The sequence below is a fragment of the Coturnix japonica genome, chromosome 1 (genome assembly GCF_054131305.1).
Source record: "Coturnix japonica strain WE chromosome 1, WE-NBRP24, whole genome shotgun sequence".
NCBI classification, from domain to species: Eukaryota; Metazoa; Chordata; class Aves; order Galliformes; family Phasianidae; genus Coturnix; species Coturnix japonica.
This window is the reverse complement of record NC_140663.1, coordinates 136457528-136483056: the sequence shown is the minus strand read 5'-3', so window position 1 is coordinate 136483056 and position 25529 is coordinate 136457528.

Here is a 25529-nt window from a genome sequence, read left to right as displayed (position 1 = left end):
CATTGTAAGGAGAAGCAAATTAGAAGTAGCAGCAGCAGCAGCAGTAGTAGTAAAGATGTAGTAGTAAAGCTGTAATAGCAAGATCAACTGTGAAATATCTTAACTCTAAAAACAACTAAGATTCTTCACTAACTAAAAAGTTTGACTTTAGTTAAAAGATGTGAGACAATGTAATGCTTTTTATTTCTCGTCTCAAGTATATTTTAGCACTTTCAAGAGCTTAAAAAAATTTAACACTTCTGTTTTAAAGTGTTTTGATAAGAAATTGGAAAATGCATATTTGGACTTAATAATCTTGCTGAATTAAATCTGGAAGTATTTGTACTGAGTAATTATGTAGCATGATTAAACATTGAAACATTAATTATTTTTCACCTTTTGTTGTGATAGGAAATAGATTTCTTTCCTGCTTAGACTCTGTATTGTCTACATTGAAGATTTTTGTCTTTATTTTCAATAAGAAATAAACATTGAAGACAAACACAGTAATTATGAGTTAGTATAATTTATATATATGTATATACATACATGGAAAAAAAAAAGCTTAAATTACATTTTAAGACTGAAATTTTTTTGATCTGACAAATTTCACTGTCTCTTTGTAGTAAACAATTGCATAGTTGAAGATTATCATTCTTCTTTTCTAAGTGAGCAAAACTGTATCCATCAGCTTTCTAGTTCACTTATCTTTCTGCACTTTTTTTAATTAACCCCTTCCAGATCAACATTAACCTGTTGGCCTGTTCCAATATGCACTTTAAGCTTGGCGCATGGCACATCAGTTAGAAACCGGACAAAATAATAGAATTTAGGAACCTTAATTACTGCCTATGCAGAGATATTCCAGAAATTAAAAAAAAAACATCCAGGTTACTTGTGTGAAGTTTGAAGTTTAAAGGTTTGAATGTCCCTTCAAATGAAGTAACATACCACCAATAAGTGATTATTAGTGCAGTGCACATAACACGCAGGACAAAATTTGCTATTGTTTCTTGTTTTCATGGAAGGATAGTTTTTTCATAGAATCGCAGAATGGTTATGTTTGGAAAGGAACTCTGGGTGTCATCCTGCTCAAGGAGGAGCGCCTAGATTGCCCAAAATTGCTTCCAGAAGACTTTTGAATATCTCCAAAGATAGCTCCACAATCACTTTGGACAATGCTGTCAGTTTCACAATGAGGAATTGTTTCCTACACAATTCACTTAGAGTGCATGCAACCCTCATTCTCCAGATTGTTATATAAGATGCTTATCACTACTGAACCCAATATTTGCTCCTGGGATACAATTAGACTTTGAAACATTCATGACCACTGTTTTCATGAAACTTTGTAGCTGCTTTGCTCTGAGATAAAATCACTACTGTAAGTTTGTATCAGGAGTCTCTGAGAAAATTAATCCTCAATTGGACCTCATTAAAAATATTGTCACTCATGCAATATGATTCTATGAATCTTTATCAAAATAAATACCTGAAATTCTTCCCACTTTTCCTGTGGAAGGGATTGGTTAGTAGATATTGAATTTTTGCAACGTCTTGCCAAGACAGGACTGTGTGACTTGAATATTTAAGGAACACTTATATGTTACACAAAATTATTTGTATGTTGCCTTCAAACAGACCCTTGTACCAATGGTTGCTTAGAAGGATGGAAAGGCCTGTGGCTAAAGGCACAGGAAGGATATGGAAAGACCAGAGAAAGACCACAGAGATTATCAGAGGTCTTGAGTATCTCTCTTATGAATAAAAGTTGAGAGATGGTCTTGTTTAGCCTGGAGAAGAGAAGGATTCAAGGTGATCTCATAGCAGACTTCCAGTATTTGAAGGAAATCTATAAATAGGAAGATATATGATTTTATATATATATATATATATATATATATATATATATATTTTAATATGGTTTAAAACTGATAGACAATGGGGAACGTCTACAAACTAGAAGGAGGAATTTAGGTTAGATGTTAGGAAGAAATTCTTCAATTCTTTAAGTGTGGTGAGGCACTGAAAAAAGTTGCCCAGAGAAGTTGTGGGTGTCCCATTCCTGGAAATATACATGGCCAGGTTGGATATAGCCCTGGACAACAGGATCTGGTGTGTATGGCAACCCTTCCTGTATCAGGAGTGATCTTTAGGTGATCTTTCAACTGAAGTCATTCTATGATTCTATTATTACATGATTCTTAGATGAATCTATTGTTCCATGTTATGAATTAGCTGTTTTAATTTCCCTGTGGAAATAGGATAAACATGAACACAACAAAGAACGTGTAGAAGTTTTTGTTTTCTCTAAGCAGACAATTTCTAATTAATTGCCACTCAAGATGTAATTTTGCATAATTTATTTTCTGAATAGTCCAAGAACAGAAGCAGAAATGAATGAAGAGGCAAGCTTCTATATACAAGCTAAATGGCAATGCCAAAACAGATTTCAAACACAAAATAAAATAAAGATACAATAATGTTTGCATCTTTCCTCAGAGGCATCCTGAAGAAAGTATGGTTTTATGTTCGTGTTCCCTATAAGCAATTAGGGTTGTGTTTTCCAGTCTCAGTACATGAATGGACAATTTTTCCAAATTTAATTAAGATATAGGCAAAGATTTTATGTTCTTTCTTGTAGCTCATGTAGTTTGGAGACACAGAATCTTAATACCTGATATAAAGTGACAAGTGATGTTGTTATGGGGTGAAGAAACTCACCTATGTAGAAAGAATATTAATGAGGACAGAAACAGATACTGAGAGCTCTGCTTAATTATCTCTGTTTCAAATATTTATGTATGATACAATTGTCCTCTTTGTAATAGTATATGTGTATATAAAAGAGAACAAAAAGACAAGAGGAGAGGAAAGGAGTGGTATGGAGAGAGGAGAGGAGAGGAGAGGAGAGGAGAGGAGAGGAGAGGAGAGGAGAGGAGAGGAGAGGAGAGGAGAGGAGAGGAGAGGAGAGGAGAGGAGAGGAGAGGAGAGGAGAGGAGAGGAGAGGAGAGGAGAGGAGAGGAGAGGAGAGGAGAGGAGAGGAGAGGAGAGGAGAGGAGAGGAGAGGAGAGGAGAGGAGAGGAGAGGAGAGGAGAGAAGGGAAGAGGAAGAGGGGGTGGGAGATGGAGAGGGAAGAAAAAGGAAGTGTGGTGGAGGAGTTTATATGCCAGGCTTTCCTGATGAAGCTCTTAGGAGGCACAATTTTTTTATTTTTTTGGGGGGAGGGGAGGGGGTGCATGATCAGTCAGTTATAAGCATTACTATGCCCTAACTTATTTAATTTTGGGAAAGTATATCACATACACTGATAATGTTTATAAGTTACTCCGGTTACTCCGCACACTAACTCTGATTCTCTATTACAATATAGACAGAAATGAACTATTTATAAGTAATGTGAGTCCAGTAACTAGATATTCACGCTTGTCCAAAAGGTGGACAAAAGATAAAAGCTATTGATAACAGAATAATATTCACTGCAGATATCTGCATCATGTTAAACCTAAAAAATGCTACAAATATTTTTATGTACGGTGCCTCTTGAAATTGTAAATATTCCTAGAACTGATAGAAAACTTAATTCACGCAACTAAGAAGAATTGCAAACAGGAGCATATATATTCAGCATTATGTGGCAGTAGATTCTATGCTTCTTTTCAGTTTTGAATTTTTAGATATTGCACTAGTACATGAGTACAAGCACATTCTTAATTTCATGTTTCTGAGTTTTCTAAAATATTCAGTACTATAATAAAACTACATGATAATCTCAAGTCTCCATATTATTCACTTCAGTGACTTGAGACTTACATCTTGGAAGAAACAAAATTGAGCTGTGAAATTTCTTATGTTTACTGGGAATTTTTTTTTAGATTTTTAGTTCTCCCTCCATCTGCCTTTAAGCCATTTTTATGTGCTTCAAGCACGAGCAAGCTATATTAATCCAATTTCTACTTTCTGTGAGACACATTAAGATGGATCAAATGCATTTCAACTCACTTCCTGAGGAGCTGTTTATTTAGTTAACAGTTTCATTGTCTCAGTCTTACTATGTATGTGAAAAAAACAGAGCTGTGTAGTGTGAAAAAGTACAGACTTTTTTGAAGTGAATGTAGAGATTAAAAGGGAGAGAAAACAAGTTCCAAATATGTATATATATGTATTTCTTTTTTGCCAGAGGAAATTGCCAAACTCCAATTCCCAAACTAAAATTCATTCAAAACCATTGCATTACAGAACTGTGATTAAGTAAACATCCAATTTACTTACCAAGCAAACAGCAGAAAGGTAGTAAGGTTAACAAAAATGAATGGAAATGCTTTTTATTTTATTTTATTTTATTTTATTTTATTTTATTTTATTTTATTTTATTTTATTTTATTTTATTTTATTTTATTTTATTTTATTTTCTACATGATATTATTTTCTGCACTCAAGAGGAGAAAGAAGAATGACAAAAAAACATTTCCTCACCTTTTTTTTTCTAAATTGAGATATTTATATTCCCTTGTTATACTATCGTTCCATTAATAGGTTATTTCAGGTGTTTATTTACAGTAGTAGTACATGTTATCAAGAAGTAGTTGGAGATACCACTTATCCCGCATGAATCACAGAATCACAGAATCACAGAATTATCAAGGTTGGAAAAGACCTAGAAGATAATCTAGTCCAACCATTACTAATATTTCCCAGATAAATCATATTTATCAACACAACATCCAAATGTTTCTTGAACACTCCCATGGTCGGTGAATCCACCCCCTCCCTGGGCGGTACATTCCAATGCCTGACTACCCTTTCCGAGAAGTAATTCTTCCTAATGTTCAGCCTGAATCTCCCCTAGTGCAGCTTAAAACCATTCCCTCTAGTTCTATCATCAATTATAGGGGAGAAGAGGCCAACCCCCAGCTCACTACAACCTCCCTTCCGGAAGTTATAGAGAGCAATAAGGTCTCCCCTGAGCCTTCTCCAGGCTGAACAATCCTAGCTCCCTCAGCCGCTCCTCATAAGGCCTATGCTCCAGACTCCTCACCAGCTTTGTAGCCCTCCTCTGAATGTGTTCCAGGACCTCAGTGTCTTCCTTGCAGTGAGGGGTCCAAAACTGAACACAGTACTCGAGGTGCGACCGCACCAATGCCGAGTACAAGGGGACAATTACCTCCCTGTTCCTGATAATAACACTGTTTTTGATGCAAGCCAGGATGCTGTTGGCCTTCTTGGCCACCTGGGCACACTGTCGGCTCATGTTCAGCCGAGCATCAATCAGTACCCCCAGATCCGTTTCCTCCACACAATCCTCCAGCCACTCCACCACAAGCCTATAGCACCGCCTGGGGTTGTTGTGGCCAAAGTGCAGGACCCGGCATTTGGTCTTGTTGAAGTTCATCCTGTTAAATGAATAACCCTTCAATAAATTTGCATTTTCATATCATAGAATCATAAACACATTGAATGGCTTGGGTTGAAAAGGACCACAATGATCATTTAGTTTCAACTCCCCTGCTATGTGCAGGTCACTGAGCACTACACCAGGCTCCCCAGAGCCACATCCAGCCTGGCCTTGAATGCCTCCAGGGATGGAGCATCCACAACCTCCTTGGCAACCTGTTCCAGTGTGTCACCATCCTCTGTGTGGCAGGAACCTGGAACCATTCTTTGAGTCCATAAAAAGTTTTACTTAACGTGAAAATTGAGATAAACCTGTTTTTGGAAAATTGATTAACACTTAAAGCATGTGACATGGTCAGTAGCTAGAAACTGGAAGGAGTTATTTTACTTCAGTATTCATGTCACTTTGGAAATCTATACTGAACTGATGGTGTGTCTGCTTTTCAAATATCTTTTACACAACAAAATAGCAAGCAGCTGTATCATTTGAATACCGAGCATTGTACTACAAAAAATTAATAGAATTTACAGTCACAAATGCAATTCCTGGTTTGCAGTATGGTATATTCTGAATGTTATCTGTGTCTAGAACCATTTCTTTTCATTAAGTTGATCAGCTTTCACTATCAGAACTGAATGTGATAAGGAATTAACCCTTCCAACAACCCTGTCCAGAAAGTGAATATTATATATTATATATATATTAATCCACTTCATAGTATACCATATACCATAGAATGATTTGGGTTAGAAGGGACCTTCAAGATTCCAACCCCTCTGCTATAGGCAGGGAAACCTCCCTTTAGACCAGGTTGCTCAAAGTCCCATCCAGTGTGGCCTTGAATGCTTTCAGGGGACATTCACAGGGCAACCTGTTCCAGTGTCTCGGTATCCTCACGTCAAAGCTTTCAGGAAGATCCTCCCATTAAAATTACTTAGTACTCCTATTACAATCACTTAGTACTTTATTTATTTATTTATTTATTTATTTATTTATTTATTTCCCCCAGGTCATACTATATTCATCTAATGAATTAGAGCTGGGTATATACAGTTAGGAACAAATTTTTCTCACAGATTTCCTTGACAGCCTTTCATGAGATATTTGCTGCTTTTAAAAAAGCTGAATGTATGATTTCCTGGATTACTGAGAGAAATGTGTAAATGCTGTATTACTAAAAGAATGAATAGGAAAAGACAAAAAAAAAAATACAAATTTATATGATAAGTTCTATTTCTAGAGAGATCTGTTGTGTTCCAACTATTTTTTGGATGTGCAACTTTACAGTTATCTCTAAACTGATTCTAGAAGGTGGGCAGAAGAATCAGATACAATTTGACTTTAAATGGACACTTTTCATTAGCTTCCATAAGCAGTCAGATAACAACTTGTTTAAATCATTCTGGAAAGTGCTATGGATACAATTGATTTAATCTGATGACTTTAAGCAGCCTGTATAACTACAGATGTAAAGACAAAAACATAGGGTAAGCTACACAGCTATTTTGTGTCTGTCTATTGTGACTGATGGATAATTTATGTTTAGACACATTGAGTACCTTAAGGTTTTGTCTCTGAAACAACAGCAAGCATGGGTTGTCAGCCTCCCAATTCCTAGAAGAGTGCTCTAGAAGTAGGGAATTCTTGTAAAAGGAATAACACTTTTTTTTTTTTTTCCTTTTTTCCCCATTTTTTTTTTCCCCCTCTCTTTCCCTTTGTTACAGATTATGAAGAAAGAACACTGTTTTTTAATATGTTTTGTTCTCAGCCAGTGGGGATGTTACAGAAAAGGTTCCTAAACAAAGCAACAATCCTTAAAGCTGTGATCCCTAAGTATATTTCTGGTCTTATGTAATCAATGCAATGGAGAAAAAATATCATGAAGTTGACCAGAAAAAAATGAATGCACTTGATAGGTATTAATACTGCTGTTCATTTTTCATTTTCTAGTAAAAAAAAAAAAAAAAAAAAAAAAAAAAAAAAAAAAAAGAAGAAGAAGAATCTATTAGATTAGGTTTATTCATGTCACTAAGTACTACAGTGTGCTGAATCAGAGTACGTTATTTGGCATTTCTAACTACTTAGGGCAGGACATGACATGGATATTGTTCTGAATACAAATATTTTAAGATTCTATCTCACATTTGGATATCCAGTTCTCCTCATTTCTTTGAAACAGCTCTAGATCACCTAATATAAGGTCATATGGTATAGAGTGGGGCTTAGAATACAGTAGTGAGATATTGTTCAGAACATTTACAAATGTTTTATTCTCAGCCATACTTTATCTTCATTAATTTAGTGATCTAAATTTTAAAAGATTTTAAAAGATTGATTTTAAAAGAACAATATATATTTCCCCCACATTTTGGTGGTTTTGGTTGGAGCTGAATTCATTTTCTTTATGCCAGAAAAAGCTGGAGTGATGCCATATTTTGGAATTGTGAGAAAAACAGTGTTGATAACTCACAAAAATTTAAACTACTGCTGAGGAGTGCTTGCACTAAAGTCATCAACTTTTTTACTTTAAGTGCTGCACTGCTAGCAGGTAAGCTGAGGCTGCACAAGAAACTGAGAGGGGATATTTCTGTGATAGCTGACACCATCTAACCAGAGGGATGTTGATACTATGTGATATCATAGAATCATAGAATTCCTCAGGTTGGAAAAGACCTGAAAGATCATCAAATCCAACCACAAACTAACCTTGCTTAGCAATAATAGCTACATAAAGAAAAAGAAAGAGGGAACACTTGGAGTTACAGTGCTTGTCTTCCCAAGTGGCTGTTAGGTGTGCTAGAGATCTGCCTTCCTTGCGATGGCTGAACATCTGCCTGTCAATGGAAAGTAATGAATGAAATCCTTATTTTGAGTTTCTTGTGTGTGCAGTTTTTATTTTGTTGAGTAAATTGTCTTTATCTTGAGCAATGCATTTTCTCATTTGTACTTTTCTGATTCTCTTCCCAGTCCCACTGGGAGGGAAGGGAGCAAGCATCTATGTGGTGGTACCTGCCTACTGTGGTTAAAGCACAACAGACAGCAAATGGATGAGTTAGGTCACCTTAAAAGGGTGTTTCACACTAAAGTTTTTTTTTGCTGTTGTTTTTTTCTGCTTTTGGTTGTTTGTTTGTTTTGACACCATAGACTAAAGCAAAATACTTTCTACTGATACTTCTTTTTCCACTGACATTAAAGATAACCTTGATGTAACCATCAAGGTTACATCTTCTACATCTTTAATCTGTTTGTCATTACTATTTGGTTCTTGTTTGTTTCTTCTACATAATCTTGTAATTTGTATCCTAGATTAGCTTTAAATTTATAAATCTGAGAAAATATTTCAAAAATGTTAGCAATATTTATATGAAGTTTATGCATAGTAGTGTTTTGTTGTTGTTGTTGTTGTTGTTTGTTTGTTTATTTTTCTATATTTGCTTGGTCCACGTTAATAAATTTTAATGCTATTTGAAAGGAAATTGTGTTATTGGTATACTATTAGCTATTTCGTTATATAATGAAGGATAGAAGGATTCAATATTTTGTTGCCTAACCTAGTATATACTAATAGCATTGCTTTGTAACTTCTTTTTTTATTATTATTATTAACAGATTTCTTCTCATTCTGGCAGCTGAGCAGTAAAGCACATCTTTTTCTGGTTCATTTTTGTCCACAAGAGATAATTCTGCAAAATTTTATTAATATGGTTATTGTAACAGTAATCTTAGGATTTCCCATGGTATCTCTTAACAAGTCATCTAATAATCATTACTGATTTAAACAGTATAGTAAAGGAGTTTTATGACTCTCATTATTCTCTTGTGGGGCAAGTTATCAAGTTATCAATTCTTACTTTTTAAAACAAAACTGAGGAATCATATTCTTGATTTTATAATATCACTTTCATTGACATATTATACTCCACCTGTTACTACAATAGACATGCAGGCCAAACTACAAGAAATAGCTGAAAATCCCTAAGCTTACATGATGTATTAATTTTTATGCCCTTATGCTGATTTTCAAGATTTTCCTAAAATGATACTAGATTGGCATTTCATAAAAAAAAAAAACAAAAACAACTAATAGAGCTCCAACAATTCTTCTGAACAAACTTCCACGAAGATTAGTTCAACACAGAATTTTGTAAGGACTAGCCTACCACTTATTCCCTTAATACCTTGTGATTCTGCAGTGGTACCATGCACAGACTAGGCGAACTTCGTTAGAATCATAAGGACAAAGAAGGCTTTAAAAAATTAAATAAATAAAATAAGAGCAAAACTTAGGCACACACAAGCAGTTTGTGCATGTACCTGGACAGGTCCAGCCATATTCTGTTTTGAGATTTTTGCTTACATTGCAACAGCTGTGAGGGGAAGTTCTTTTTCTGTACATTCATTTAGAAGTAGGTAATCTGTTGGATTTTGGGATCCAGGAACATTCTTCTAATCTGTCATTCTATAGCTGGATGTAAACACTTGGTTTTCTCCAGCAACCAACATATGAATCTTCAAGCTCCTCAGCCTCACTCAGGTCACTTTTCCTACATTTGACTCATCTGACTGCAAATACAGTCTTACTGCCAGACATGATGCAGTTTCCAAAGTAAATGAAGCTACTGTGCAATAAATATCAGTCATCAATGTGGTTATTAAAAAGTTTGTTAGATTAAGATGCTTATTTAATATACTGCCAAAATAAAAATAATAAATAAAGCACTCAAATAATAAATTACAATAGAAACCATTATGACAAAGTCAAAGAACTGATATGAAAATATTTTTTTTATGGGCAAAAGATGAGATATATTTATCAGGAAGCAAAAACTTACTGCTAGTCTAGCAGTCTAGGTTAAGCCTAAGTAGAACAGTTTCATCAAAATTCTGCAGTTCTCATGTGTCTTTTTATAGTAGTACTGATAGTCACTATATAGATTAATGGAGAAAAGTACCTCAAGTGTCACAGACAGTATCACTGTACAAGTCTGTTCTTTTCTGTAGTGTTGGTCTTACACTTCCAGTGTTCATATGTGTGATAAATTTGGTGATGCTATTCTTCCTTATGCACGTAGCTCCAGTGTGTCTTCCCTTAAATAAATTCTAATGCTCATATGCACATCACCACAAAATAAAAGTTTCTTTAATTCTCAAGCAATGAAGCAAGAGGACAATGGCAATCATCCAATTGGACCTGCATTGGCTTCCATTAAGTTATACCTGATTGTAATAGAACATTATGTTTTAGACAGAAAAAAGCAAAGCAAAAAGCATTTGTGTTTGATTTTTATTATAGCTGCCATTATGTCACTTGTATTGCAGACACTGGTTGATTCTTTGCATGGCCAATCATTGTTATTCATAAGAAATTTAATAATTTTCATTTTTTCTCATGTTTGAAATTCCCACCAAGAATTCTTTCAATCTGTTTGTTTTTTCCTGTATGTACATATTTTTCCATGATTATTCTTTCTTAATGCTCATGCAAGGGAAATAATTTATTTTTGTTTATTAAATTGTTTGTGCATGACATAAAGAAGAGTTTCACAGTTTTGTTTTGTTTTGCTTTTTGCATAAACTCTGACATCTCACATAGTAGCTACTAAGCTAAAACATAATAACACGTCTTATATTCTTCTCTCTCTATATAAATACATACAGTGCACAACTAAGACAATTTAATTTTATTGTGTTAAACCTGTGAAAAATCTGTGAAAAAGGTTGTGTTTCCAGGTTTGTCTACAAAAGCATTATTTCTCATGCGATGAGATAGCAAATCCTGTTTGTCTGTCTTCAAACTAGGTCCTGTGATTATATTTCTTCTTTCCTGTATTTTTACAGAAGCTACCATTCATTTAGTCGCAGTGTTTCAGGATGACAGAAGTGTCTTTGCAACAGGAGGCAAATCATGTTGCAGTACCACTGTGATTGTAACAAAGATTTCTCATATCTGTAAATTTAAACAATTGCACTTCTGTCATGAATCAGTAGTTTCAGTGGTGTGACCTTCTTTGCACCTTGCTGTATTGTATTTTCTCAGAACCATGTACCTTTACTCAGAATCAGAGATACTTTAATTTTCATTCTGTGCCAGCAACTCTGTTTCTTTCCAAATTTACTGGAAGAGTTGTGCAAGTGTTGCATTCTGTTTTTATCAGCACAAATATCTTCTCTGTACCAAAGGTAAGTATTATATTTTCCTTTGAAAATTTCAGGCACTAGAAACAAAATAACATGGGATATGACATTGGCATAAATACTTGCTCCATATTCCAAAGATTTTCCTGATATATTTTGAATAGAAATATATATACATAGAGAGAGAAAGAGAAAAGTTAGAAAAATATTTGCCATTGTCAGTTACTGAATTATTTTTGTATTATTCTTAGGTCATATATGCTATTTACATTCCATGGAATAGCTACTAATTGATACTCCACATCTAAATATGTGTTAATAATATGAAGAATATGCATAGATTACATATAAATTCTTACATCTTGATGGAGTTCATTTCACATTTCAGTTGGTGTCTTTTTTTTTCATGTATGTCTATCATTGAATCAACTCAGCTGTGAGTAATGGAATTCCATGCACTGCTTTTGCTTTTGCTGATTATTTTTTATTTTATTGTTGTTGTTATTATTTCTGTAATAAGAAATAATGTAAGAAATATTACATACACATATATACATACATACATATATATATATATGTAATATAATAATATTACTAAGTATATAAGTTATATCAGAAAATATATGTTATGGATTACATAAACACTTCATTAGCTTGTCCATAATCATTTTTATTCTGACAGTTATTATGGGAAAGAACCATACATTCCCTCCCTCCCCCACCCCACCCCCCTTTTCTTTTTTTTTTTAATTTTTTTCCCAATAGCTTGTCATTTGGCCATTTTTAGAGAGAAATTGTTGACCAAACCCAGTATTTTTGTCCCTGCATTTTTATGTTCAAGAAAAATTGCACAGGTCAGGAACTCAAAATATCACCATGTTAATACAATCTGAAGATCTCACTATAGTGTCAAAGAATACAGTAGATAAAAGTTGCAAAGAGCTTAGGATTCTGACTGAGGTGATGAACGTGAAAAGGAATTTCAAGAAAATTATTTCCTTCACATAACGTAAAAATAAGATTAAAAAGAAAAATGACAATATTAGGATGACAAGATGGCATCTTAAGCAAATAAAGAAAAAAAAAAAAAAGGTAAATAAAATTAAGAAAAGGTTGTTATATAAAACAATTCCCATAGTGCCCATAGTGCGACATGAAATGGCTTCTTGAGGACATTACTGGAAACTTTAGTGTTTGGCACACTGTAAATAGCATCATTCAGAGTAAAAAGAAAGAGAAAACAACATACAACCCTTGTAGAACATAATACTGCTTTGGAAGGAAGAAGGAATAGATTATTTTAACTGTTTATACTGTGCCTAAAACTTGACAACTTCATAAAACATTACACAAAACATTATTTGGAGCTGTAAAAGATTGCCAACATAGTTTCTAATATCAGGAGATGAATAATTCAGGTCACCAGCTACTATGGTGTTGTGTTTTATCCTGGCAGGTAGCTAAGCATCACACAGTCATTTGCTTGATTCCCACTCTTCCCAGTGGAATGCTGGAGAAAAACCAAACCAAACCAAACCAAACCAAACTAAGCCAAACCAAACCAGTATAATTGTGGATTGAAATAAAACTACTTACTAATATAGATAAAAGGAAAATGCAAATAATTATACATATAGGCTGAATGCATGTAATAGTTGACACACAGGCAATTACTCATCAACCATCAATCAAAGCCCAGTTTGCCCCTGAGCAGTAGAAAAGAGAGAGTGATGAACTCCTGCTTCCTTCAAAACTCTTTCTGCGTGATATCGTGTGGTATGGAACATCCCTTGGGCCAGTTTAGGCCAACTGTCCTCATTTTGCCCGCTTTCAGACCTCTGTTAATATGAGCTGAAAAACTAGAATGGCCTTGGCTCTGTACAACACTGCTCAGCAATGCCTATAAACATTGGTGTATTATCAGTATTGTTTTTCTGTTAGAACCAAAAAATAGCATTCTATCAGGCAATCTGAAGAAAACAATTCTGTCCTAGCTAAAATTAAGACATATGATTATCATGTGCATATCATACACCGTAGGCTAAACAGTAAATTTTAACCTCTGAAAACTAACTGGACATTTACAAAAATTCTTGAAAATATTATTTTTCCCTTCCCCTCCCTTTTCTCTTCCCTTTTCCACCTTCCCTTCTCTTTCTTTTTCTCTTTTCTTACCTTCCCCCTTTCCTTCACTTTTCTTCCCATCTCTTTTGAAAAGATCTAAGGACCTACTACTAACCTGAATTATATCTGAGCAGAAAGCTCGCAGCATAAATTTTACTGCAACATCTTCTAGTAGATCTTAATGTACACATTTTTTCTTCTTGGTCAAATAGTATTTCCTGCAAAGAATACTGAAACCACCAATGTAATTATTTTATTTATTACACTGATTATGTCATCATTAAAAATTTGATTTTGTGTATGTGCATATATTCTTTTAGGTATGTTCTCAGCAACATTTGGGAAAATAAAATAAGTAGACACGAGCATACTTAGTAGGACAAGTATGAGGTTACAACCAGAAAACGTCTTTGCATCTATGTCAGGTCATACATGTAGTCAGGTGGTTGTAGAAGCTGATTCCAAGAAGGTATTTGTAAACCATGTATAATACACTCTGATATAACTTGCTCATAAAATTTGTTTGTGAAAAGTATCTTTTAAAGCATTATTATTATTGGTAATAATACCAACAAGCCTTTCATTTTTCCTCTTTCCTATTTCTCTCCTTCACTTCCTTTTTCTTTCTCATTTCCTCAGGCAGTAATATAAAGCTCACTACAGCTTGTAAGAAATAAAAGGAAGACTGAGAAACACATCTGTTTCACACAAACTGGATTACAGGAGGTTCCATCTGATTATCAGGAAGCACACATTAACTGTGTCAGTGTCAGACCACTATAGCGATGGTTGTCCGAAGAGGTTGTAGAATCTCCCTCCTTGAAGATTTTCAAAACCAAAGGTGTGGCCTTAAGTGGCTTTGTTTTCACAAGGAGATTGGACTAGATGACCTCAAGAGATCCCCTCCAACCTTAGTCTTTCTGTGACCTTGTGATTATCTGTTCTAACACACTATGATGTGAGATATGAAGGACAACTTCTGAATACACCATGTTTGTCTGGAATTTCTCAGTTAGAAGGGGAAATAACAAACATGGGGGGGAAAAAAAAAAAAAAAAAGAAAACAAACAAACAAACAAACAAACAAACAAAACCTTAACATTCCAGAGAGTAACATTCAATAAGCTGTCTATACTGAGTTGTGAGGTCACAATTTAGTAAATGAAATTGTTTTCTGTTGCTTTGGTTGCATGGAGTACTTATAATCCCTCATCTCACAGGATGCAGCCATTGAGTCATGCCGTCAAAAAACAGAAAGGAACTGTATTCTGTTATGCTCTTTCTAAAGGAATTTTTGTGTCACACATACCTATCCAAAGCAGCTTTCAGACTTCTCCTTTTTTCAAGCTGTTCTTGCTTTAAGTTATAGAAGAAAAACCTCTGTACCACAGAAGTCATCAGATTTTAAACACATTCTTTTCTTCTTTCATGATCCTGAAGAAGATCAAAATATTAATTATACTGCAGATTTCTTGGTTTTTCAATTAATAAATCCTTCATACCATTATTCTCTCTAAATTTTATAATTCTGAACCAGCAATACACAAGTTTTCTCAGTAGTTGAAAAGGTCAGCACAATTGTTTTAGAAGTATGTATAATATTCTGTGCTCTCACTAGAAATGATTAGTATGCCAATACAATAATGTATAATTAATTATTTAAATTATCATTTAATTCATTTCATGTATTTATAATTGCCATTATTTCAGCAACTTTGTTTTAATTATTAAAAAAAAAAAAAAAAGTGAAAGTTCATAGTGCTTTCAGATAAAATATTAATTAGCTATGAATTATAATATCTAATGGGAAATAAACAGTTTGCTAAGCCATCATAATTGCCCTACAGATTATGTGTAAAATAAAATAAAATAAAATAGTTTCATAAAAGTTATTACATACATTGAAAAATGGAGAGATAAAGAGAGAGAGAGCAGAATCTGTTAAAAATGTGTATTCACTGTTAGCAGTCCATCACAAAGTAATGGATTCATTAAAACTAAAATCTCCTATCTGCACAATGGAGTACTTACTATCTCTTCTGCTCTTTTTGCAAAGAACTAAAACTGGTGTTTCTTCATATTCAGGAAGATCAGAATAGTCCTACAAATCTGTTCTGATAGCATGAAAAAGATAACTTTAGTCAGAAGATTCTAACAAAACCTGAGGCTGTAGTTTTCTTTCAGCCAATGAATGGTGTGCCAGCTGATACTTACAGAATATTTGCCCAAAGACTGAGAACTGAGGATTGTATGTCTAACTTCCATGGAAACGTTTTTGCTTTTTTTCCCTTCCCCACAGGTTTTCATCATGGTTTACTGTTTCAATATAATAATATAGCATTTTTTAAAGTTCTCCTTTTCTAAGATACTTTGAGATGCTCCATCCATGACTTAGCTTATTGCCATGAAATCCTAAGCCAGAAGAGTCTGTGGATTTCTGTGATACTATGAATATTTCTAAATTCAGGAACTCATTAATGTTTTCCTGTTCCCTGATGCAAATCTTCATGGTATATATGACGTACACACCTCTCTGTTGTTGCCCTACTTTTTTTCTGGAAAAATAAACTTAGTGTATGATCAGGGGATAAACTGTGGTGTTTTCCAGCATACTATCTGTGTTTGCCACTGAGGAGACCAGAACTCTTGGACATATTGCATTGGAACTTAAACACAGACCATGTTTCCTGGTTTATAAAATGAAGATGCACAAGCTGTTCAGAACATACTATATAACAGGGCAAAACAGATCTTCAAAGCTTAGTAAAGCTCCTTCAGCCTTTTATTATCTTTTATTAGTGCATTAACTAATATATCAGAATACTTTTGTATACTGTCCTGCTGAAAAATATGTAAAATTAAAATATTGCATCATCTACTTTCAGATCACTATGCTTTTTTAAGCAAGTATTGGATTATAAAATGTAAAGACCATAAGTGTTGTGCATTACTTAGAACATAAGCATTAATTTGAGTCATTAAACATGACATAGTCTCAAAGATATTGTTTCTTACATGCTTTTTTCCCCCCAAATAATTTGTGTACCTTAGCTTCTTCGTTACTCTGGGCATGTTGCAGTAAGCGATTGTGGGGACCCAGTTGTACGGGATAGTTCTCCCTATTGGCCCCATATACGTATGCTTGCTTGAATATGGAGCTATGGTCAGTATGACCTTGAAGAAGTAGTAAACAAGTTTTGGGCAGTTGATCAAGAAATGGAACAATGGAAGAAAGATCATTAGGGAGATTGCTGATGTGGTGTTGTCATGGTTTTGTAATTTTGCTATCAGTATCAGTGTTCCACATCATAACATCATGTAAAGTATGGATACTTCTATTGAATGTGCAGTCCACAGAAGAAGACTACATATCCCAGAGAACAACAGGGTTAATGATAAGTCATGGGACCAGGACGCTGTATAATCTCGTTCCCAGGCTGGAGTGCCCTCCTTCTTCTCTCGAACTTCTCGGAGAGTGGGAAGCGTTCCAGCCGTGTCGCCTAGAGTTCACAGTAGGCCTCTCGGTTTTCGGGGACTCTCTCTCTCTCTGTTTCGTTCAATTTGTTAGCCTCAATTATATTATATTGTGTTATCTTGTATTTCGGTATCATATTTAGTAAAATAAGTTTTTCCTCCTTAGATTGTCGCTGTTTTATCCCACTCCCTTTTTCCCCCTCCTTTCCGGGCCCCGGGAGGGGGGCCCACGGGGTGGCTTCCCCTGTCACGGGCATAGGTAAATCTAAGTAACCCGTGACAGATTTTTTTGGTGGAGAATGCGGGCATAGAGCTTTTTAGCTTTTAGAACAACTCTCTCTTTACTCTTAAAGAGCTTCATTAGGGGAGTGTTATCTTTTCGTAGCTGCTCACTGAGAATGTGACCTTGAAATACCAGACAAATTGTCAACATTAAGGGCTGCTGTACATTCTCAGCACTGCTATCTAACTTTTGGGTAGAAAACAAAGGGATTTCTTTCTCCCTTAGAGCAAAGCTAGCTAGCTCTGACTTTTACAGAGCCTGCCAGCTATGAATCCACTCTTCATCCCAGTTGCTCTGTTTAAGGGACTGAAAGCAATTATGATCTTCTTAAAGTACTGGTCCACTATTAACACCATAATTTGGTGTTGTGGAATTGTGCAGGTATATAGCCTAATAAGGTGGATACTGATGGAGACACCTGCCTGGTACTTTTATGAGATGTGGTATGGTCAGAATTTTGGCACCTACATCCCAGATGGAATTGTGAATCTTACAAACACTTGCATCCCAGATGGAATTGCGAATCTTACAAGTACTTGCATCCCAGATGGAACAGGCAATTTTACAAACACCACCATGTTTAATTCATTGTACAGGCTAAAAAAACCCTTTTTATTTAGGTTGTACTCTCAGATTTCCACACGCCTTTCAATAACTGAGATAGGGTTCATACTTGCATCCATGTTATCACTATTAATGAATGCATATATGTTCCTATGCATTCGTTCTATGCGGAAGTCTCCTCCAGAACCAGAGAATGATGACTGGCAGGGAATATGGAAAGGTTTAGGAAAAGTCTTAGAAGCATGGGGACCCGCAGTGTCATGGGATTTCACTCTTGAACACCTAAGGGACCCTAAGAAATTAAGTGAGTATTTGGGTCAGAGATCTAAGGAGGTAAACCTTATGTGGGGTTTGGCTTATGCATACCGTGCTTTGTATCATACTATTCTGGAGAGAGAGAGTTTCCGATCTGAGATTCAAGCCCAAGTTAATTCTGATCAGTCACAGGAGGCATCAGTAGCAATATCAGTTGCCCCTGTGGAAGGCAAGAAATGGAAACGGGTGTCCACGCGTCTAGAACGAAAAGAAGGAGAAGCACAGGGGGGGGCTGCAGAAGACCCAGGTGCCGGGCATGGAGCAGTACCGAAAAAAGCAAAGGCAAAAACCAAGAGGCATGAAGAAGAGACTGATGATGAGGAGGAAATCACCTATTGTCGACCTCTGAAGCTGACTGAAATCCAAGGCTCAAGAAAGGAGTTCACACGGCGTCAAGATGAAGGTATCCTTGCTTGGTTGCTTCGCTGCTGGGACAACGGGGCCAACAGCTTGTCTCTAGATGGTAATGAAGCTCGCCAACTAGGAAGCATTGCCCAAGATGCAGGTATCGACAGAGGGATTAGCAGATGTTCGGATGGAGCTGCCACTCTCTGGTTGCGGCTGTTAGAAGCCGTGAGAGAAAGGTACCCCTATAAGGATGCTTTGAAGCCTAAATTTGATAGTTGGAATACCGTCCAAAAAGGTATTCAGCGCCTGAGGGAATTGGCCATGGCGAAAATGTTGTACAGCCCTGATCCAAGCGAACTTGACCCTGAGAGAGTGAGGGCCGATCCTGACATGTGGCAGAAAATCACAAGTACAGCACCAGAGAGAATGGCACAGTCATTGGTAACAGGTTCTAAAGGGTTCGTGGACAGATGGCCCCGAGTTGTTGAGCTGATTATAATGCTTCAAACCACCGATCAGCAGCTCCCTCAACTGCATGCCGCAGTTTCTGCCATCTCACGGCTAGAAAACCGAGTAGATGAAATGTGCAAGAAATTGTTTCCATCAACTAATCATAATGATGATCCCGTAATAGTATCAGAAACAACTGATGAAGGTCAATCCTCGTACGGGCCACCAGGTCTAATGAAGGATCTGATCAAAGTATTCCAGTCCTACTCCTCACCTGCATCATCAAAAGTCTCAGCTGTTAAACGCACATGCTTCCCAGCTCGAGCAAAGAACAACAGTACGATTGCACCGCGTGTTTCCATGTGGCGCTACCTGCGTGACCGTGGAGAAGACATGAGGAAGTGGCATGATCAGCCCACTTCTGCACTACGAGCACGGGTGAAAGAACTACTAGACATACCAACCACCAGTGGAGTTGCTCCAGTCATCACAGGTAACCAATAGAGGGGCCCTGCCCTCAGTCAGGGGAGGGAAAGGGATAATAGAGTTTATTGGACTGTGTGGATTCGATGGCCTGGCACATCAGAACCACAGGAATATAAGGCGCTGGTGGATACCGGTGCACAGTGCACCCTAATGCCCTCCAGTCATGAAGGGACAGAATCAATCCATATTTCTGGAGTGACTGGGGGCTCTCAAGAATTGACTGTGCTGGAGGCTGAAATAAGCCTCACTGGCAAAGACTGGCAAAAACATCCTATTGTGACTGGCCCAGGGGCTCCATGTATACTGGGTATTGATTACCTCAGAAGGGGGCATTTCAAGGATCCTAAGGGGTATCGATGGGCCTTTGGGATAGCTGCTGTAGATATGGACAACATTAAGCAGCTGTCTGTTTTGCCTGGCCTGTCAGAGGACCCGTCTGTTGTGGGGCTGCTACGAGTAAAAGAGCAGCAGGTACCGATTGCTACAAAGACAGTGCACAGACGGCAGTATCGCACCAACAGAGATTCCTTGCTCCCCATTCATGATTTGATTCGCCAGTTGGAGAATCAGGGAGTGATCAGTAAAACTCACTCACCTTTTAACAGTCCCATATGGCCAGTGCGTAAAGCCAGTGGAGAATGGAGGCTGACAGTAGACTACCGTGGCCTGAATGAGGTCACACCCCCATTGAGCGCTGCTGTGCCGGACATGTTGGAACTCCAGTACGAGCTGGAGTCAAAAGCAGCCAAATGGTATGCCACCATTGACATTGCCAATGCCTTCTTCTCTATTCCTTTGGCTGCAGAATGTAAGCCACAGTTTGCCTTCACCTGGAGGGGCATTCAGTATACTTGGAACCGTTTGCCCCAGGGGTGGAAACACAGCCCAACCATTTGCCATGGGTTGGTCCAAACTGTACTGGAACAAGGTGGTGCTCCTGAACACCTGCAGTACATTGATGACATTGTTGTGTGGGGTGATACAGCAGAAGAGGTTTTCACAAAAGGAGAGCAGATCATCCAAATTCTTCTACAAGCCGGCTTTGCTATTAAGCGAAGCAAAGTAAAAGGACCTGCCCAGGAAATTCAGTTCTTAGGTATAAAGTGGCAGGATGGACGTCGTCACATCCCAACAGATGTGATCGACAAAATCACTGCCATGTCTCCACCAACTAGCAAGAAAGAGACACAATCTTTCCTGGGTGCAGTAGGCTTTTGGAGGATGCACATTCCAAACTACAGCCTCATTGTAAGCCCCCTTTATCAGGTGACGCGGAAGAAGAACGATTTTGCATGGGGCCCTGAGCAGCAGCAGGCTTTTGAACAGATTAAACAAGAGATAGCCCGAGCTGTAGCTCTGGGGCCAGTACGGACTGGACAGGATGTAAAGAACATCCTCTATACTGCTGCTGGAGAGAAAGGCCCCACTTGGAGTTTGTGGCAAAGAGCCTCAGGAGAGACCCGAGGCCGACCCCTGGGATTCTGGAGTCGATCATATAAGGGGTCTGAAGAGTGCTACACTCCAACTGAGAAGGAGATCTTAGCCGCGTATGAGGGGGTTCGGGCTGCTTCCGAAGTAGTCGGGACTGAAACACAGCTCCTTTTGGCACCTCGACTGCCAGTGCTGAACTGGATGTTCAAAGGACAGGTTCCCTCCACTCATCATGCTACCGATGTCACCTGGAGCAAGTGGATTACGCTGATTACACAGCGAGCGCGAATGGGAAACCTCAATCGTCCAGGAATCCTAGAGGTAATCATGGACTGGCCTGAAGATAAAAGGTTTGGAACATCACCAGCAGAAGAGGTATCACGTGCTAAAGAGGCCCCACCATACAACGAATTACCAGAAAATGAAAAGAAATATGCCCTATTCACAGACGGATCATGTCGCATTGTAGGGAAGCATCGCAAATGGAAAGCTGCTGTGTGGAGCCCCACACGACAGGTTGCAGAGGCCACCAAAGGTAAGGGAGAATCAAGTCAGTTTGCAGAGGTAAAAGCTGTCCAGCTGGCCTTAGATGTTGCTGAACGGGAGAGGTGGCCAATGCTGTATCTTTATACTGACTCATGGATGGTGGCAAATGCCTTATGGGGGTGGTTACAGAGGTGGGAACAAAACAACTGGCAACGGAAGGGTAAATCTGTTTGGGCCGCTGAATTATGGAAGGACATTGCTGCCCGAACAAAGAATATGGTTGTAAAGGTGCGTCATGTGGATGCACATGTGCCCAAAAGTCGGGCTACTGAAGAACAACAAAACAACCATCAGGTAGATAAAGCTGCCAAAATTGAGGTGGCTCAAATTGACTTGGACTGGCAGAATAAGGGTGAATTATTTCTAGCTCGATGGGCTCATGAGACCTCAGGTCATCAAGGAAGAGACGCGACATATAAGTGGGCCAGAGACCGAGGGGTGGACTTAACCATGGACGCTATTGCGCAGATTATTCATGATTGTGAAACATGTGCCATAATTAAACAAGCCAAAAGGATGAAACCTCTCTGGGAGGAAGGGCGGTGGCAAAAGTATAAATATGGGGAGGCGTGGCAGGTTGATTATATCACCTTGCCACGATCTCGCAGTGGTAAGTGTTATGTACTCACCATGGTAGAGGCAACCACTGGGTGGCTTGAAACATACGCAGTACCCCATGCTACTGCTCGAAACACCATATTAGGTCTTGAGAAACAAGTCCTGTGGCGACATGGCACCCCAGAAAGAATTGAATCTGATAATGGGACACATTTTAAAAATTCCCTTATAAATACTTGGGCCAAAGATCATGGCATTGAGTGGATTTATCATATTCCCTACCATGCACCAGCTTCTGGTAAAATTGAACGATATAATGGGTTGTTGAAAACTATGTTGAAAGCAATGGGTGGCGGAACATTTAAGCACTGGGAGAAGAATCTGGCAGAAGCCACTTGGTTGGTCAATACTAGAGGATCTGTCAATCGTGATGGTCCTAGTCAATCTAGCCCCCTACACACTGTAGAAGGAGATAAGGTCCCTGTTGTACATGTAAAGAACATGTTGGGAAAAGCTGTTTGGGTCCTTCCAGCTTCTGGAAAGGGCAAACCTATCCGTGGAACTGTCTTTGCCCAGGGACCTGGGTGCACTTGGTGGGTAATGCAGAAGGATGGGGATGTTCAATGTGTGCCACAAGGGAATTTGATGCTGGGGGAGTGCAGTCAATAATTTTATGTATTTATATGTATATATGTTTGCATGTGTAGTGTATTTTAGTTATTATAGTTGTACATTTAGTTGTGTTACATGTAATTCTACTGTTTAGCTATCATAATTTTACATACGTGTATATATATGTATATATATATTTACCATGATGTAATAATGTAGAATAAGGGGTGGAATGTCATGGTTTTGTAATTTTGCTATCAGTATCAGTATTCCACATCATAACATCATGTAAAGTATGGATACTTCTATTGAATGTGCAGTCCACAGAAGAAGACTACATATCCCAGAGAACAACAGGGTTAATGATAAGTCACGGGACCAGGACGCTGTATAATCTCGTTCCCAGGCTGGAGTGCCCTCCTTCTTCTCTCGAACTTCTCGGAGAGTGGGAAGCGTTCCAGCCGTGTCGCCTAGAGTTCACAGTAGGCCTCTCGGTTTTCGGGGACTCTCTCTCTCTCTGTTTCGTTCAATTTGTTAGCCTCAATTATATTATATTGTGTTATCTTGTATTTCGGTATCATATTTAGTAAAATAAGTTTTTCCTCCTTAGATTGTCGCTGTTTTATCCCACTCCCTTTTTCCCCCTCCTTTCCGGGCCCCGGGAGGGGGGCCCACGGGGTGGCTTCCCCTGTCACGGGCATAGGTAAATCTAAGTAACCCGTGACAGGTGTGTTGCTTGAGCCCCCCTGAGATTGTATCTCAGACCAATCGGGGATTAACGAATGTACTAGAGGACTATAAGAATAGATGTGTTGCTACAATAAACACCTTTGCTGCTGACCAGATTGGTGTATGCCTGCAGTTATTCTGACCAACCAAGCGGTTGGTCAGAAACGCAAGGGTTAACACACAGGCTTGAAGAACCAAATGCAAGAGGGCATATGTGTATATTTTCACACTTGAAACTTTAAATTAATTACAGGACAAAGCCTTTTTGTTGTAAAATCTATGGTGGAATTAGATGAATATGCAACTTTTGAAATTTTATGTTCTTTTCTTTGGTGTACTGCACATTATTTTAAGAGTGTCCTACACATATGAAGAATAATTAATTCCATTCAAACATATCATCAAATCGAAGATAGATAGGTCATATTTGTTGCAAAGCAAGTCACTTATTTTTACATGAAATAAAAGTACACTATATTAAACTAATTCAGATATAAATGGTTACTGGTGACCTCTATAATTAGGTGAAATCAATCCCACGTGCCATATTATTAGTATGGCTTTAGTTTTTATTTAGAAATATATTTTCTTATTCTATTTTCCATTAGAAAAAAAAAATGTAGTCTGAGTTAGCTGGGTTTTTTCTCTAGCTACTTAGGAGAAAAACATTTTTAAAAAGTGGCTCATTTTGGAGTACAAATGAAATAAATAATTTCCATAAGACATCAGTTTTATCTGCAATGGAATGACTATATATAGTCATGTTTGACAGCAGTGATTAAACATAAAACATAAAGAAAGATAAAGTTAAGTGATTTGAATCCTTCCTTAGAACTAGTTTTGTTCTTATACTTAAATGCTACTGAGGGGGATTATAGAGAGCACTAAAGCAAAAAAAAAAAACAACAAAACAAAACAAGCAAAAAAAAGAAACAGAAAAAAACCTACTACTAATTTGTCTTGTTATAATGCAATCATTCACATACCTATATTGTGCATTTATTGAGATATAAATGTTCTTTTCCTGGACACCAATATTTTGTTGAAAATCATGTTCTTTAACTATTTTGTACACTTAGAAATTAGACAAATCATAAAATGTAATTTCCTGTTCTGATTGCTTTCTGATAACAAATCTATATAACTAGGCAGTTCAAATACGAATTTTTTCTTGTATTTTTGGTATTGTTTCTTGTTGTTTTACATTAACTGTCACATATGTGACAAAAAAAATATACGTAATAAATTTTATGTAATATTTAAAGCAATGCTATTTTATTTTCAAAGCTGACCTCCTTGGAAATGCCAAGTCTGACTTGATGGAAATCATTATAACAATTTCCCACAGGCAGAAAAAGGGACAAAATGGAATAGTCATTCCCACTTATGGTTCACTGCCAGTAACAGTGGATTTTTCCCATCATGATGGCAGGAAGGAAGAGAAATTTTTGGAAAAAAAAAATAGAGAGAGAGAGAGCCTGAAGGAATTCAGGCACTGATGTTTGATGTGTGCAAAAATTAAAGTCATATTTTACCTATTAACTAATTGTAAGTTGAAAACAAAAAATAACTATGCAATATGTAATTGTTTTTGTTTGTTTGTTTGCTTGTTTGTTTGTTTGTTTCCACTATAGAAAAGTGTGTGGGAGAATCAATAACAGCAAAGAAACTAAGGACTGGAAAAGCTTTTGTTGTTGCAGCCATTCTGCTATCAGATATAATAATCAGAAGAGATATGATAGAAAAATACCCTGTAAGTTGATGAAGGCCAGAATAATATTTTTTGTCTTTCTTTTATTATTATTATTGTTATTGTTGTTGTTATTATTATTATTATTATTTTCAGATATCATCTCAGAATAACTGAATTAGAGATAATAATTGCAATTCTGCAGCACTTCAGTGTTTTAATCCAAAATTACTGAATGTCTAATTGAAGTGTTCAGAATTTCTCTCAGAAACTCCCCTCCATTTTTTGCCAGTACTTAATGTGGGATTTGCCAAGATTTTGATGTTTAAACTATCTCACTTTCAAGTAATTTAGAACTTGTTTTTTCTTTAAACATAAATATTCATTTTCATTTTAAATTAACTCTTCTC